Source organism: Pongo pygmaeus, chromosome 5, assembly GCF_028885625.2.
Source record: "Pongo pygmaeus isolate AG05252 chromosome 5, NHGRI_mPonPyg2-v2.0_pri, whole genome shotgun sequence".
NCBI classification, from domain to species: domain Eukaryota; kingdom Metazoa; phylum Chordata; class Mammalia; order Primates; family Hominidae; genus Pongo; species Pongo pygmaeus.
The window spans coordinates 23574952-23592006 of record NC_072378.2 but is presented as its reverse complement, the minus strand read 5'-3'; the positions used below and the strand labels follow the sequence as shown (position 1 = coordinate 23592006).

Here is a 17055-nt window from a genome sequence, read left to right as displayed (position 1 = left end):
AATAATAGAAGCCTATGGTTGCTTCAATTCTCAAAATGCCAAAGGATTTTTATTATTTGTGTGTGTGTGTCAATGCTTGCTTCTGGTTTCTTTGGCAAAATAGTATACTTTTCTACTCAGAAAGTATATAGGGTTATGACCTATAATACTTGTATCCAGTCTTGTTTCATGGGTCAGTAAGTGTACACAAAGTTCTTTTTGAAAAATAATTCTTAATCTTTTTCCCCTTTCTTGCTTGCTTAGGTGCCAACTTCTCTTAACTGAGTTTCTTTTTGGGTACCTCATGTTCCCCTTCAAAACCTTGGCACCACATTTGATGCCAACTAAAGTTGCTTACTCAGTTCCATATAAGCTTTGACCACTTTCCTGTGAGTATAACCAGGCAGTACCTTTCCACAGAGTCAAGTGTCTTCTGCTTCCTATCGTGGGATTCTAGGATTTGGCATCCCCAGGGACTCCTCAGCATTCACACACATATAACCCAGAAGTGAAATCACAGAGAAATGAGTGGAAATAGATCACCTCTTGGCCAGTGGATGATGGGAACCAATGGATAAAGCTTCTGCCTTCTTTTGCCTGGGTGCACAGTTCTGAGATGAATTCTACAAATGTCTTCAGAAAATCATGCAAACTTGAAAGTCATTTGCCCTAGCAATGGTCAGCTCCAAAATGCATTTTTCTATTGGTTCTTCCTATCTCTGAATCATTTCTCATACCTCATTCTTTTCTCAAATCACTTACAAATAAACTGCATGTACACCTTCTGCTTAAGCTCGGCTTTGGGGAAATATGTAGGATGAGATAGTGGCTACCTTGAGACTCTCTGATGGAAAGTAGGCTCATTATTGTAACATTTTCCCTGAGCCATTTCTTCTAATTGAGAAGTCTCACAGGAATTTTGCCACTCAAAACCTTTTTCTTTCCATGGGTCTCCTCTTGTACCTTGGTTTTTCACTTATTTATGGGCATATCTAATTTTACTGTGCTTTGCGGATATTGCATTTTTTTACAAATTGAAGGTACAAAATGACCCTGCATTAGGCAAGTCTACCAATGCTATTTTTCCAATAAGCATGTGCTCACTTCATGTCTCTGTGCCACATTTTGATAATTCTTGCAATATTTCAAACTTTTTCATTATTGTTATATCTCTTATGGTGATCCGTGCTGTTACGATTAGAATTGTTTTGGGAGGCCATGAATTGCTCACATTTAGGATGGTGAACTTCATCAATAAGTGTGTGTTTTGACGGCTCCATCAACTAGCCATTCCTCTGTTTTTCTCCCTCTCCTTGGGCTATCATATTTCCTGAGATACAACAATATTGAAACTCGGCCAATTAATAGCACTACAGTGGCTTCTAAGTGCTGAAGTTAAAGAAAGAGTTGCAATCTCTGACTTTAAATAAAAATACAGAAATGATTAACCTTAGTGAGGAAGCATATCAAAAGCTGAGACAGGCTGAAAGCTAGGCTTCTTGAATCAGTTAGTCAAGTTGTACCTGCAAAAGAAAAGTCCTTGAAGGAAATTAAAAGTGCTACTCTAGTGAACACACACACGAAAAGAAAGTGAAACAGGCTTATTGCTGATATGGAGAAAGTTTTAGTCATCTGGATAGAAGATCAAACCAGCCACAATATTCTCTTTGGCCAAAACCTAACCTAGAGCAAGGCCCTAATTCTCTTTAATTCTGTGAAGGCTGAGAGAGGTGAGGAAGCTGCAGAACAAGAGTTGGAAGCTAGAATAAGTTGGTTCATGAGGTTTAAGGAAAGAAATTGTCTCCATAACATAAAAATACAAGATGAAACAGCAAGTGCTGATGTAGAAGCTGCAGCAAGTTATCCGGAAGATATAGCTAAGATCACTGATGAAGGTGGCTAAACTAGATTTTCAAATAGACAAAATAGGTTTCTATTGAAAGAAGATGCCTTCTAGGACTTTCATAGCTAGAGAGTAGAAGTCACTGCCTAACTTTAAAGGACAGGCCAACTCTTGTTAGGGGCTAATGCACCTGATGAGTGTAAGTTGAAGCCAACACTCATTTACCATCTAAAATTCCCAGGGCCTTTAATAATGATGCTAAATCTATTCTCCCTGGGCCCTGTATATGGACAAGAAAAGATGTGCTGGATGACAGTATATCTGTTCACAACATGGTTTACTGAATATTTTCAGCCCACTATTGGGACCTACTGGTCAGGAAAAAGAAAGATTTCTTTCAAATTATTATTGCTCACTGAGAGTCCACCTAGTCACCCAAGAGCTCTGGTGGAGATGTGCAAGAAGATTAATGCTGTTTCCTGCCTGCTAATACAACATCCATTCTGCAGCCCAAGGATCAAGAAGCAATTTCAATTTTTGAGTCTTATTATTTAAGAAATATGTTTCATGAGGCTATATCTGCTATAGAGAATTATTCCTCTGGTGGACCTGTGCAAAACAATTGAAAACTGTCTGGAAAGGATCACCATTCTAGATGCCATTAAGAATGTCTGTGATTCATTAAAGGAGGCCAAAATATTAGCAGGAATTTGGGAGAAGTTGATTTTAATCAACTTGAATAATCAATGAGGATTATTCAAAATAATCCTCATGGATTATTTTGACGGGTTCAAGACTTCAGTGGAAGAAGGAACTGCAGATGTGCTGAAAATAGTAAGAGAACTGGAATTAAAAGTGGAGCCTGAAGATGTGACTGAATTGCTACCATCTCATGATAAAACTTTCACAAATGAGGAGTTGCTACTTATAGGCAAGAAAAAAAATGTTTCCTTGAGATGGAATCTACTCCTGGTGAAGATGCTGTGAAGATTGTTGAAATGACAAAAAAGATTATGAATATTATATAAACTTACTTGATAAAGCAGTGGCAGGATCTGAAAGGAATGACTCCAATTTTGAAAGAAGTTCTCCTGTAAGCAAAATTCTATCAAACAGAGTTGCATGCTACAAAGAAATATTTTATTAAAGGAAGAGTGAATTGATGCAGCAAACTTCAGTGTTGTCTTAAGACACTGCCACAGTCACCCCAACTTTAGTAACCACCACGCTGACGTCAGCAGCCATCAACATTGAAATAAGACCTTTCACCAGCAAACAGATTATGTCTCGCTGAAGGATCAGATGATTCTTAGCATTTTTAGCAGTAAAGTATTTTTAAATTAAGATACGTACATTATTATTTTAGACATAATGCTATTGCACACTTAGTAGACTATAGTAACTTTTATATGCACTGAAAAAACTAAAAATTCATGTGATTTTCTTTATTGCACTATTTGCTTTTTTGTGTGTGTATCTGGAACTGCAAACAGACTGCAATATCTTTTTTTTTTAATTTTAAATTTTTTTCTTTTTTATTTTTTAAATAGTTGTGGGTACACAGTAGGTATATATATTTATGGGGTACATGAGACGTTTTGATAAAGGCATGCAATACGAAATAAGCACATAATGGGGAATGGGGTAGCCATCCCCTCAAGCATTTATCCTTTGAGTTACAAATGATCCAGTCACATTTTTTGAAGTTATTTTAAAATGTAAAATTATTAACTATAGTCACCCTATTGTACTATCAAATGGTAGGTCTTATTCATTCTTTCTAATTATTATTTTTTGTACCTGTTAACATCCCCACCTCTCACCCAGCCCCTCACTACCCTTCCCAGCTTCTGGTAACCATTCTTCTATTCTCTATGTCCCTGAGACATATGTTCAGTTGTTTTGATTTTTAGATCCCACAAATAAGTGAGAAGACGCAATGTTTGTCTTTCTGTGCCTGGCTTATTTCACTTATTTAGGCATGCCTGTATTTTGTTTGCCTTGCTTGATTTTCCAAACTATCCAGTCCCTGAATTTCTATTTCTGTTTATTTTTTTTTAGACAGGGTCTTGCTCTGTTACCCAGGCTGGAGTGCAGTGGTGCAATCATGGCTTAATGTAGCCTGGACCTCCCAGGCTCAAGTGATCCTCCTGCTGCAGTCTCCTAAAGTGCTGGTATTACATGCATGAGCACTGTGCCTGGCTAGTCTCTGAATTTCTGAATATCACCTATTCTTTTTAATTTCTTTTTTTGTTTGTTTTTGTTTTTGTTTGTCATTTGTTTGTTTTGTTTTTCGAGACGGAGTCTTGCTCTGTTGCCCAGGCTGGAGTGCAGTGGCGCGATCTCGGCTCACTGCAAGCTCCGCCTCCTGGGTTCACCCCATTCTCCTGCCTCAGCCTCCTGAGTACCTGGGACTACAGGCATCCGCCACCACGCCCGGCTAATTTTTTTTTGTATTTTTAGTAGAGACACGGTTTCACCGTGTTAGCCAGGATGGTCTCGATCTCCTGACCTTGTGGTCCACCCACCTCGGCCTCCCAAAGTGCTGGGATTACAGGCATGAGCCACCAAGCCCGGCCCCTTTTAATTTCTAATTGCTAGCTGGTAACTTTTTCCCCGCTCAATTCACCTCTACAGCATCTTGCCCACTACCACCAATAGTAGCCAATTCAGAAAACACACTTCTTTCCAAGCACTTTTCCTAAGTTGCAAAACAATAAGTATGTGGCTAACCTCCCTTCTGATCACAGGTGGCAATGTCCTTTTATGCTTTGGGTTAGCCCGACCCAACCACTACATTTTCTTCCTCTAATACCAGTCACCTCACCATTCACATCTGAAACTGACCCAATAGTATATATTTTATGTTTTTGATACAGTAGCATCTAACTTCAATTTCCAATATCTACATTAGTAAAGGCATTGAACATTAGGGGCTGCAAGTGCAAACTCGGAAATCCAATGATTAACGTGAGAATGAATTATTTTCCACACTCATCCTGTCCGATGTGTGTTAGACAGCCCTCTCCATTGTCAGGTAGGCCAACTGAAACACACAATTGTTCGAGGTCTCTACAGCTCAGGGAGATTCACTCATGGGAACTGCCTTAGCTCAGGAAAACACACTGCTTCTGCTCACAGTACAGTCTGTTGGGCACAGGTCACAAGGCTCCAACTTCACTGCTGGAGAAGCTGGAAAACAAACAGGAAGCACATGGATATTTGATGAGCTCAGTCTCAGTCATCCATACATTTAATTGGTTCTGAATTTTCTCATCTGTGAAACAAGGATAATCAAATCTGCTTTGTTTTAAGGAATTATTAAGAGTTTCAAAACAAATAAGCTTTTCCTATAGCTCCTCGTAACATGTAAACTTTAAACAAATGTTAATATGTTATTTAAAAAGGAAAATGATGTATTTTAACCTAGTAGGCATTTTCTTATACCTTCTTATTTATTCTCAAAAGAAGGCATTTAAAAAGAGAAGTTGGTATTCATACATCAATAAGGAAGGGATAACTGTGTTTTAGTTTCCATTGCTATTTACTCCTATCACATTAGGTCGGTATTACTTGGTTTAGTTTACAGTACATCATTAAAGAGAAAAACAAAAATAAAAACCAAAAAAAAGTGTGTTTTATACTGATGACCTAACTATTGGTGCTATAATCTCACATTACCACTCACACAAGATCTGTTTCTGTAGCCTTTGGGTTTCTAAATCTCTCCCACTAGAGATTCAACCTAGTGAAATGGCCTGATTTGACCTGTTGTTCTGATTATTTCCTTGAATAAGTCCTGTTCTCTTGCTTACTTCTTCACCAAACACATCTATTTTTATGCCCCCAGAGAGGTCCGGTATTTTAGCTTTGTTTCATCTTTTTCAGATTAACTGATCATTGATTAACGATGTAAAGTGAATCCTGCATTTGTGTTAATCTCCCAGTATTTCAGGATACTCATTTCGTGTAGGGTTTAGACTTGGACTCCCTTATCCCAGTACTGTTGTGAAAACATTCTGCCTTTCCTGTGGAACTTTTATCTGGTTGCATAATTTACTCCTGCATTTCCTTTACTGTAAGTAGTCTTTAGGATGTTGAACGAAAAAGCATCTCTACAGACTGATGAAGTGGAGTCTTGCATTTTCCTATGCAGAAGGTAATCTTTGTGGACAACCAATAAAGATTGTTCTGCACCCTTAAAATTCTTCAGGCCCTGAGAATTTCTTCAACTCTTCATTTACACAGTCTGGCAAATGTTTAAATTCATATTTTACTAATATTTTATTCCAAATACAGACTAACACTTCCCCATGGCAAATCTGTTTTCTTTAACTAAAGATTGGTTTTTTCCCCCAATAAATTTGGGAGATAATTTGGCCTTATTTTTTTTTTAATGATGGTTTTTTTTTTTCCAGTAGCTAGTTTCTCAATGTTCTTGCTGCTGTCAGATCACTTGTTGTATAACAAGAAGCCTTTCTGTCCAAAGAAACAGATGGATGTGATACATTTCAACCTCCTCTGCAGTAAGATTCATTCTTATAACTAGATACACTGGGAATTACTTCTGTGTTCTGGTGAAGAGTAACTTACAGTCAAAACATCAACCCTATTTTCCTTTCCCATTGCATCAATCCAGAATCATTAAGATGATCTGATCTTTTTCAGTTTACCACAGTCCCTAAGCTGTAGAGATATTCATACAATTAGTAATATTTGTGTTGGTGGCATATTTAGCACTGATCTAACTATGCCCATTTGTTTAAAATACTTTTTGGTTAATCACTGAATGTTGAAAAGGCTGATTGAAGGAATGTTAAAAAAGCTGATTGAAGGAATGTTAAAAAAAGGAAAGAAAGAAAAGCTGCAAGGTCATTTTCTGATAGTCAACTTCTAATTAAGGTATTTTGACAACACAGAAGGAAAGTTTTTAGGTAAAAACACCTTTTGAAAGTAGAAAATGCCAATCCTTGTGATGTTTTTGTAACACATTGAATCTCCCCTCTTAGCTGCTGTACTACTCCAGCAATATCCCCTGACGTAGAATTGTTTTGTGCAGTAGAGAGAGGTGGGGGTGGGAAAGGGTATGTTTTTGTTCAATCACCATGTGTACATATCTGTTGATGAGTGCAGGAGACCACACACAGTAATATAAAGGAATTTGATGTGACACAGGATATTTATTTCTGAGCTCAGCAATTAATCACTCAGGACAGCTGAATTAACCTAGCTAAGACTAGACTGGACCAAAACAGAAAGAAAACTGGAAGGCTTTGTGGCTTTCTGGCACTGGATGAAATACTCTAATCAGAAGTAGGCCCTAAATAGAATGTTAGAACAGCCCCTGTCCTCTCAGAGTCCTTCCTACCTTGACAGTAGCTTGGGAAGCACACTTAAGGTAGTGCATGGCCAGTGAGCAATTTTTCAGTGAATATGGCATGAAACGTAAGATGAAGTGTTTTCCTAGAATTTATCAAAATATTGGGCGAATTAGGGTATACACTAGTTTTCAAGTGTTTGCAAGTTCCAAACAAAAACAAAACATTAACGTTTATTGTTGAGAAACAAAATTAGCTTTAAATATGTTTAAGGCAAATAATACATGCTTTTAATAAAGTTATACACATTTAACAATATTTCGATGAACTTGCTAGCTGTTCAAATGTCAGTTGCTCTCTGTTCTATGTTTTACTTTTAAAAATGCAATCTGGACAGATAGACTTGGTCAGTTACAAAAAGGATTTCACTCTTGAGAGGCTTGCTCTGTATTTTAAAATTAAAGTCCAAAATGTCTTCAGTAAAATGAACACTCTGATAGAGCCGGACAAATCGGTAAGAATTTAATACTCATTTTCTAAATGTTGACTGTTGCTGTCTGAATAGCCCAGATGTCTTCTGAATTAGTAGGATGATTCTTCTTTCTCCAGTCTGTCACTGCAAATCTTATCTCTTTGCCTATTTACCCATGCATACGCAGCATGGTAATTGGAAATTAAATCTTATAAAATGAATATCCATCTTTCTGTTAACTCAAAGCCATTTTTTACTTTTATTTGAAGAATTAATGTATTCATTCTCGTTTCATAGAAATGCAGACCAAACACATGTCTCTTTCCAGTTCTATCTATGAAACTCATATATCTCTGGGATTCATCTTCTGATGAATTTGAATAAAGACTCAGCTGTTGTTTTTAAAGAGTAAGAATAACACAGGGCCAACTTGTGCCTAACGTAAAATAGTGGAGACACAATGAAAGGACATTGACTTATTAAAAAGATAAAAGGACATACTCTTAAATTTTGTAGCAGCTATGTCTCTAGATTAACTTTGAAGTATGAGAGTAACAAAATAGTCATTCCATGTTGAGCCGATAAGCAGATTTGTCGGGATGGCAGTTTCTATCCACTTTTCTGTCTGGCTTCAAAGTAGGGCAGATCCCTGGAGCAGTTCACAGAGGCATTTCCTCATGTCTAGGCGGCATCCAGTTCATTGCAGTGGCTGTTTTTGCCCAACTCTTCTGATAACAGAGGCCTCTGCACTGCAGACACTGCTGCCACACGTACCAACCCATCCACTTTGTGCAGACTGGTTGGCACCCAGGCTGGGTTTCCAGGAAGGAGCAGGACTCTTCCTCAGCAAAAAAGCCCAGAGGCTCTTCCCATTCTCTGTGAGCCCAAAGATGCTGCAGATTCATCCCCGACCTGTGGCCTCTCTCCGTTGCAATTGCTCCTAAGCTGTTGCTTTGCACCCTTGTGTAGGGAAGTAGGGGGGCTTTTGGGACTTCCTTTCTCTCCCTCTGTGCTGTGAGAAACTGACTCCTCACAAGCTAAGGAGAGACCACCCCGATGTCAACACAGGAAACTCATTTTCTTCCCTTTCCCCAAGAGGCGCACAGTCCATCTGCAACAAGCGGGTTGCCCTTTAGGAACAACTGCTGTTTTTATCTCCCAGCAGACTCCATATGTTGTTAGAGTCTGGGTTTATCCGAATCTTGATTTCGAAAATGTCTTCTCAATAACTAATTATTCTGTGATGACACCAAGTTCCTTGTTTATTTTCCTCCACAATATTTACTTTATTTATTACTTTCAAGAGTTTCCAAAATATTTCTTATTTAATGTTCAACTATTAATACATCCTAATAATTTCTTAATTATTATGGTGTAAAGATTACATCTGTCTAAGATTTTGGATTGTTTACCTAAAGAATTGGATTCAACAACTCTTATTTGCTTTAGAAAATATTTTCTATTGGTCATTCATAAAGATAATTATTATCATGTAGAAATCGTTCTTTTTTCCAACTTTTATGTAGATTTTATTGCAAATGTATAAAATTAGAATATAAATTAAATAAAATAGTTTTGTTTTTTATAAATCGTCATGAAAATTGTGTCAGTTTTTCTATCTAGAGATCTGTTTCATAAACCAAATAGGCAAACAAAATCTTTCCACACTTACTACTTAATGATGTGATGTTCAAGTAATTTTGTAAATATTTGTTTACAAGGTTTGTTAGATTCATCACCACCTGCAATTAACAATGGAATAGAAAATAAAAAAATACATATTAGTACAACTAGGGGTTTCAGGGTCTTAACCCAAAAACTATAATCAGTAAAGAGTATTAAGTTATATCCTGAAATAATTCAATGTAATTTCTATCATGAAGATTATTTTTAGTGAGGGTACCTTTTTAAGAGCAAATGCCTTGCAAGAAATTGAAATAGAATAATTGTGAATAATCATCCTTCTGGGCTTTAATATTAAAATTAGAAGAGAAAAATGTTTAATATTTTAAAATTGTTTAGGAACAAAATTACTTCTCATATAACCGATTTTCACAGTTTTTATACAGCTAAACATTTGATTAATCTTTTTGAGATGTGTCTCCCTTTACATTTTCCTTGTAAAATGTTAGAGGGTAAGAATTTTCTTACATTAAGGGAGCCCTAAATAGGAACTCTGAAATGTAATGAGAGACCAGGAAGTGACTCAGTCTCTCTGTTTCCCTCTTAATTTGCAGTCAAGTCTAGGCACTCAGCCACACAGATTATCATCCGCAACTCCAGAAAAAATTTATCCATTCGCCACATTGTTGAGAGGACTCCCATTTTAAAACCTAGAGCTGCAATAGTGTTGACTTATCCATGATCCATGCACACCTTTCAAAATACGCTGTTATCCATGATCCATGCACACCTTTCAAAATACGCTGTTTTTTGTTTTGTTTTGTTTTGCCGTTTTCCTGATTGATGTTTAACTGGCCCACAGGACTTCCCTTGGATTACATAAATGGGATAAACATGAAATAGTCAAACGGCAGGATCTCACAGAGAAACAACTTTTCTTAGAAATAATTTAATAACTGCTGCTATAATAAAGAAATGTTTGAAAAGGAGTTAAAGTAAGTGGCCCTAGAATAAGGGTTTCTGATGAATGGAGGTAAGCCATCCAGGCAAAAATTTATCCAGAATACAGGAAGGGAGACAATTCCAGCAGTAGGAAAAGCAAGTGCGAATATTCAGAGGCAAGAGTGACAGGCACACTCCAGACACAGGAGGCGAGAGGGGCTGGAGTGGTGTGAGAAGACAGAGAGTGATCAGAGATGACCTGAGAGAGGTGAAGGGGCAGGGGAAGAGGGCTTGGCCATCACGTCTTATGAGCCAGTGTAAAAGCTTTCACCCAGGACCTATCATTTTCTTTGCTTAAAGCCATGGACACTAAGGAAGCATCTCCTGCTGTAGCCTCACAGAGCAGAGCAAAGTTCCACGACTCTATGACATTTGAAATGAATTACTCATTCATGCAGTTATATACAAATACATACATATAGATAGACATAGGCACCAGGAACTTGAAAGTTATTTAATAAGTTTTCAGTTGGTCAAAAATATTCCCGAAGAAATTATAATGTAAGGAAAAGAGTCCTGTATTGGGTATTAGGAAATTGATTATTTTATTTGGATAATGTCATTTCCTAGGTATCACCTTAGTCATTCAATGACAACAATTTCTTAATTTCCATTCCCTAATTAGTCAAATAAGGAACCTGAACTAAACTATTTGTGTAGTCTTTTCATTTCTTAAAATCTTGTGAATGTAGTAACATTTCCCTATTCAGTTAGCCGGGTAAGTACTGCTTAGAGTCGCCTTAGAAAAATTCTGTGTAACTATAAGCAGATTGAAATCCCCTGAAAAATCATAAAGTTGAATATAAGCCACCTAATATTGTTTGTTCCAGCAAATTTTCATGCCATTATTCACTTATAAAAAGTAAACCTTAATGCGAGTACAACAAGACAATTAACAAAACAAGAAAATTTTATTTTGGGACGAGGTTATTGCAGAGAGACTAGCAATTGCCATTTGCAATAATGATAGTTACCATTTGAACTAACAAAAAAGAGCATTAATAACTATTGCTTTTATGACCTAGGAGGCATGGATAAAAGAAATCAAAAGGGAGGGTATAAAGATCAGGGAGGATTTTGGAAGTGTTTAATTTATACTTTTTAAATGCTATTTCTATTAAAAATGGAGCTATTGCAATTAGTTGGCAAACATCAGGACTAGTCCCTTCAACATTTTGCTGGGCTGAAATTTGCTCTGACATTAAGGAGCAGATTTTTTTGAAGGAAGTGAGGAAAATTTACACATAGAGCTGATGTGGAATTAAGCTAGGGGCCCTGGGACATTTCCATCCTCAACAAGAGTGTCTGTAATTTCTTCTACCTCTTTAGGACTAGGCGTATGTTTTTTGCAAAGGTCCTTTCTTTGCACGATTGGTTCAGAGGAAACTAATTGAGGTCCATTCTTCGTGGTGTGTTAGAGGAATTCTCTCATCTTTTGCTCAGCATATGAGGTCTTTGACACATAGCGTTATGGGACAAGCCCTCAGACTAGAAGAGAGAGATCATTATCTAGACGCCTTGTCTCTCAGTCTCTCTGTCTCCTTCTTTATTCGCGCTTGATGACTTATAAGCTATTTCAGGAAGAGATCTTAATTGATCTCCATTTTGGTTTCTTGATTTAAGTGATTAGAATTTGCCCGAGAAGCAAAATTCTGAAAATAAAGTCAGAAACTCAGGGATATATGCTCTGTAAGTTGCCTTAATGGTTTCAGCAACAGCAGTGTTTCATGTATCTCCCTCCTCAGCTTGTAATGCATGGATTTTGTAAAGACAACAAATCCGTGCTGAAATCTCAAAATTTTCTTACTTTGGGTGCTCTAATGTAGAGAACAATTCCATTCTCTATACAAAATGATTAAACAATAACACACTTTTTAAAATTCACTCAAATTTGAATTTTTGAATGACAGCTATAAAACCAGCTATCCAAATACGTTTCTTTTAGCTAAATGTTTAGCTCTATATTGAAATAAAAATATCTACAATTTAAAATTTCTTTAATGTTACCCTATTTCAGTATGTACAGACATCATAAATGGTATGGCAAGTGATCACATTTTCTTGGATGATTAACCTTATTCATGAGTTTAACATTGCTAAATAATTCTTGAATAGCATGTCTACAGAAAACTGTTGATTTTCTTGTAAACAATGAGAGATAACTTCTGAAACTTTCCCTTTGGGTTTCAGAGTATAAACATTTCATCTTGCTTGTTTATGTTACAAGAAATACTCACAGTTTCACTTTATTTTATTCCTTAACATATTGATTCTGTTTCTAAGCAACACTTTTAAGTGAGTTGCCTTCTAAGTATTTGATTAAGTTATTTCAAGACATGAGGAATTGGAAACAAGTATGTGTAATAATGTTTCTTAGCAATGAGCTTAAAATTACAAAATCAATAAGCACTTAATTACAATCTTATTACTGGAGATTAAGTTTATAAAATATGTCATCATATGTAGTAACATAATTCAGGATACATAGCTATTATTTAGGTGAGCATTGATAATTACCACATCCATTGACATGCAATTTAAATTAGTTGGAGTTGTATGTTCACTGATCTTATGCTATCAAATATGAGAAACAAAAACAGAAGAGAATTGTGAAGCAAAGAGATTTTGCAGCTTCTAGATTACCTATTAATGGTGTGTGAGAATAAGTTTCTGCATTAGATTTTCTTACACGTTTTCCATTTCCAAGTTTCTCACCCCTTCATATACACATGGATTTGCACCAGGCTATTGAACATTATGAAATTCTCCAAGATCAATTATTTTTACTCATTTGTTTTAAGAGTGTACGCTGAGCAGCCTTTCATCTCATGAAGAGGAAATGTGAAGGTGAAGACATAGGAGAACACAATCACGGAAATGGGTGTAGCCTCAGGGTTGCCTCATTTCTAGAACTGATGGACTCAGGGATTTGGAGAGGCCCAGGGAAAGCCGGTGGCAGCAGGAGCACCAGGCAGCGCTAATCAGCAATGATGTCTGCCTCCAGGTGAAAGTGTTAATGACCTGGCCTAGTGATGTGGCCTGTAGTCCCGGCTACTCAGGAGGCTCCAGTGGGAGGATTGCTTGAGCCCTGGAATTTGAGATTATAGTGAGCTGTGATTGTGCCACCACACTGCAGCCTGGGTGACAGAGCAAGACCCTACCTCTAAAAATAAAAATGAAAATTTTCTAAGTGGTGAGTACAGAAGCTTTTGGTGGAAAAAAACAAAAGTATGCCCAAGGAGGATGGCTATGTCTGAGATGACCCATTTATAGCCAGGAGACCTGCCGCTGAGTTACTCGTTTCACCAAATTAGGCTGTACATTTAATGCAGCAGATAATCTAGTGAGCAGTCTCAGCTACAAAGATAAAAGGGCCATCAAAATTCACCAAATATTAATGAAAAGTCAGAACAAAAAAAAAGAGAAATGGCAAGCTCATTATGGAAACATCTATTAGAAAATAGGGCTGAGATTTTAAAGCATTGGGGAAAGGTCTGATTTTCAACAGATTGAATGAAGAAGGGATAACAAATGACAGTAGACAAACTGGACATACACGTTTAGACATTCCTGTGCCTCCACAGAAAGGGACTGGCCATCTGTCCAAGGGACATTTTGATTATAATACTTGTTTGTATCATTTATAAATATGCAGGTACTTTTTACCATATGCAGGTACTCTATTTTAGTTAAAAGATTGGATTTTGAAATAAAAACTTTTTACGAATGTTTTCAGACGGAATGTTTTATTTGGCCTTTATGGCAGTGCTGTGAAATAGATTTGGCAAACATTGCTTTCCTTATTTTATAATTGAGGATCCTGAGCTGCAAACTTGGTGCTCAAGTTCACAAGACTTGGAGCATGTTAACGTTTACTTAAAATTATAACATTAATGGAATGAGATAGTCTTTTCTCGAGCATATTTTAACAATATTTAGAAAAATTTAAAAGTGTTTATGCCCTTATATTTAGCATTTCTATTTCTTGAATTTTATTCTATGTAAACATTCCCACAAGTGCTTGAGGAGAGATCTATGAGAGTTTGTTGTAGCTTCCTTTGTCATGGCAATCCATGAGAAGAATCTTAATATACATGGATGTGAAACTGGTTACATTTTGAAAAACTACACAGCTCTTGAAAAGAATTAAGTAGGTAGTGTATAAACGAGCAAAATATGCCCTAGATGTATTACATGAAAAAAATCAACTTGAAAAACATTTAGTGTATTTTTCATTCAAATGTTAAGATGATACATTTTAATGATAAATATGTTAATACTCTCAGGAAAGTTGTAGTAACACACATTAAATTACTTAGCATGGTGATTTCTGATGGGTAAAATTTTCAGAGGCTTTTGTTTTCAAGTTATCTTTGTGTAACATCTGTATTTAATTAAGCTTTGTGTAATATTTGCAATCCAAAAAGTAAAGATCTTTAGATAAAATGATAAAAATACTAGACAATTAAAACAGCATATTGTAAGTTTATCTACATATATAATATTGTATGAGTTTAACTTACCAGTTTCCTAAAAATCCAAGCAGATTTAAGTAACATTTTGTTATCCCTGGTCTCTTAAGGAGGGCATAAGAGAATCTCTGGGTAGCTGAATGTTAGAAGTTCTGCATTTGAATCAAAACTCTGTCGTTTCTTGAACAAGTCACATAACATAGCAGAGTCACAACTGTGTCATTTCTGAAATGAGAGAAATAAAAATACATAGAATGCTGCTCAGAGGATTAGATGACTTAAAAGTCAAAATAAAAACTACAAATCAGTATATTGTAATGAGGCAGATAAAACTGTTTTTGGAAAACAGAGTCCATACTTCTTAAAAACTTCTCTGTGAAAATTTTCAAAAAATTAAACAATGCCCAGTTACCTGGAGAGATTCCATAAGGGATGCCAAGGTCCAAGCTGACCACCAACTCCAAAGCTGATGAAAGGGGAAAGAGATCCATATTACAGAAGAAGTAGAAGAATTTGAAGTTGGGTGAAATCCAAATTCAGGGTTGAGAAAAAGAGACTAGCAGCATAATATGATCAATATGCTTGTCCTTCAGTCTAGTAAGAGTTATTATGATTAGTTTGAGATATTTGTTTCCAGTTTTTTAACACAACTTTTGGGGTATAGATTGTATGTTGGTTGGCACAGCTTATTATGACAAATAAGTTTTGTCTGGAGTAATGTAAACCATGTATACGTTATTAATTTGCAGGTTCAGATTCCTACATCAGAGCTAATTGAATTTTTTCCCCTAGACACAAAATAACCCTATATTAATGCAATTGAAATTTACACAATGCATTTCTTTATAAAATATTTAGTGGTTGGACAGGCATAGTACAATTTAGATACTTTAATATTTAATAATATAAAAAGAACATTCTATTTTATTGTGATATTAATCTGATTTATTTTATGGTATTTTTAACCTCTGTTCCACTTTATATTAAGCAATATTTCATATATGTGAAAAGCATAGAGAATAAAAAAATGACAATTACATACCCACTACCCAGATCTGTCAAATCCCCATGTTTTACAACAGTTGCTTCAAATTTTTTTTTGAAAAACAGAATACTTCAGAGGCATTTGAAGATTCCTATGCACTCAGTAAAAATCTGATTTTCCCATACTCAGAGTTAATAGCCATATAGAACTTGGTACTCTTTATTGTCATTTATTTTTTTCCAACTATTACTACATAAATACGTATTCACATACAATATACAGTATTGCCTTACAGATTTTGAAAATTTATACAAATGCATATATATTGTACACATTTTCCTGGGGAGCTCACTTTGTTTACTCAATATTATATTTTTGACATTATTCATATCAATATATGGAGTTCTGTTTCAATCATTTTAAATTTTATTTAGCATTTCATTCTCTCTATATAAATACGCACGTATATGTGCCAGAGGTACATTAATTGTTAAATAAAAATGTATTCAATGATATTTGTTAAAAGACAGTAAGGAAGACTTTATTCAGGACCATCATGATAGGTATAGGGACCACACCATGGGATTTTGCAGTGGAGAAGAGATTGGGCTCAATTCTGAATATAGCATGGGCAAGTGGAAATTTATAGCCAAGGATCAGTGCGGGAATCAGTGGATGAAAAATTACTCAGAGGAAACAGCAGTAAGGGGGATTACGGCTAAACTGACCTAACGGGATTCTTGCTGAAGATAGACTGGGCTGATCAGATATTACCAGAAGGATGCTGGAGGATAAGGACTTTATCAGATATTAGAGGTGATCAGGTATCAAGGGTGGGGGATTCTTTGTCAAAACTGGAGTTTACAAGGAAGTGCACAGATGGACCTAGGAGAAGGTTCAGAAACCTGACTAAAGTTTTGCCAAGCAGAGAATCTTTCTCAGTACATATGTATTTTTAAATTATCATTGAATCATCATATTTTAAAATCACTGAATATTTTAAATGATTTGTTTTGCTTTTCCTATTATAAACGATGCACCGTAAACATTTTTATATATGTCTCTTTATGCATATATACATATTTCTTTAAGATATACATGAAGATGTAGAATTACTTAGTCAAAGATTATGCACATCCTCAATGCAAAGTTTAGTAAATATTGTGAAATTGCTCTCCAAGGAACTTAAGCTATTATACACAGTCTCACTCCCATAGTATGAGACTTCTTTTCTCTGTATTTTTTGTGCCATTCTAATGGATGTTACATTATGGTTCAGTATTTTAACTAGTATTTATCTGATTACCAATGGGGGCATGTTTTTATTTATTTAATCTGTCCATTTGAGTTTCCTCATATGG

General features: G+C 35.9%; 2 long non-coding RNA genes across 2 annotated transcripts in view; one reads left to right on the top strand and one right to left on the bottom strand.

Annotated features, from left to right (window-relative positions):
• Positions 1-17055, top strand: part of LOC134739691 (uncharacterized) — a 133336-nt gene that overhangs the window by 78749 nt on the left and 37532 nt on the right. The window lies entirely within an intron of this gene.
• Positions 3569-15177, bottom strand: LOC134739690 (uncharacterized). Its single transcript, XR_010126585.1, has 3 exons — positions 15122-15177; positions 14761-14934; positions 3569-5014 (listed from the first exon to the last, which is right to left on the bottom strand). It is a non-coding gene; the product is annotated as an uncharacterized LOC134739690 (long non-coding RNA).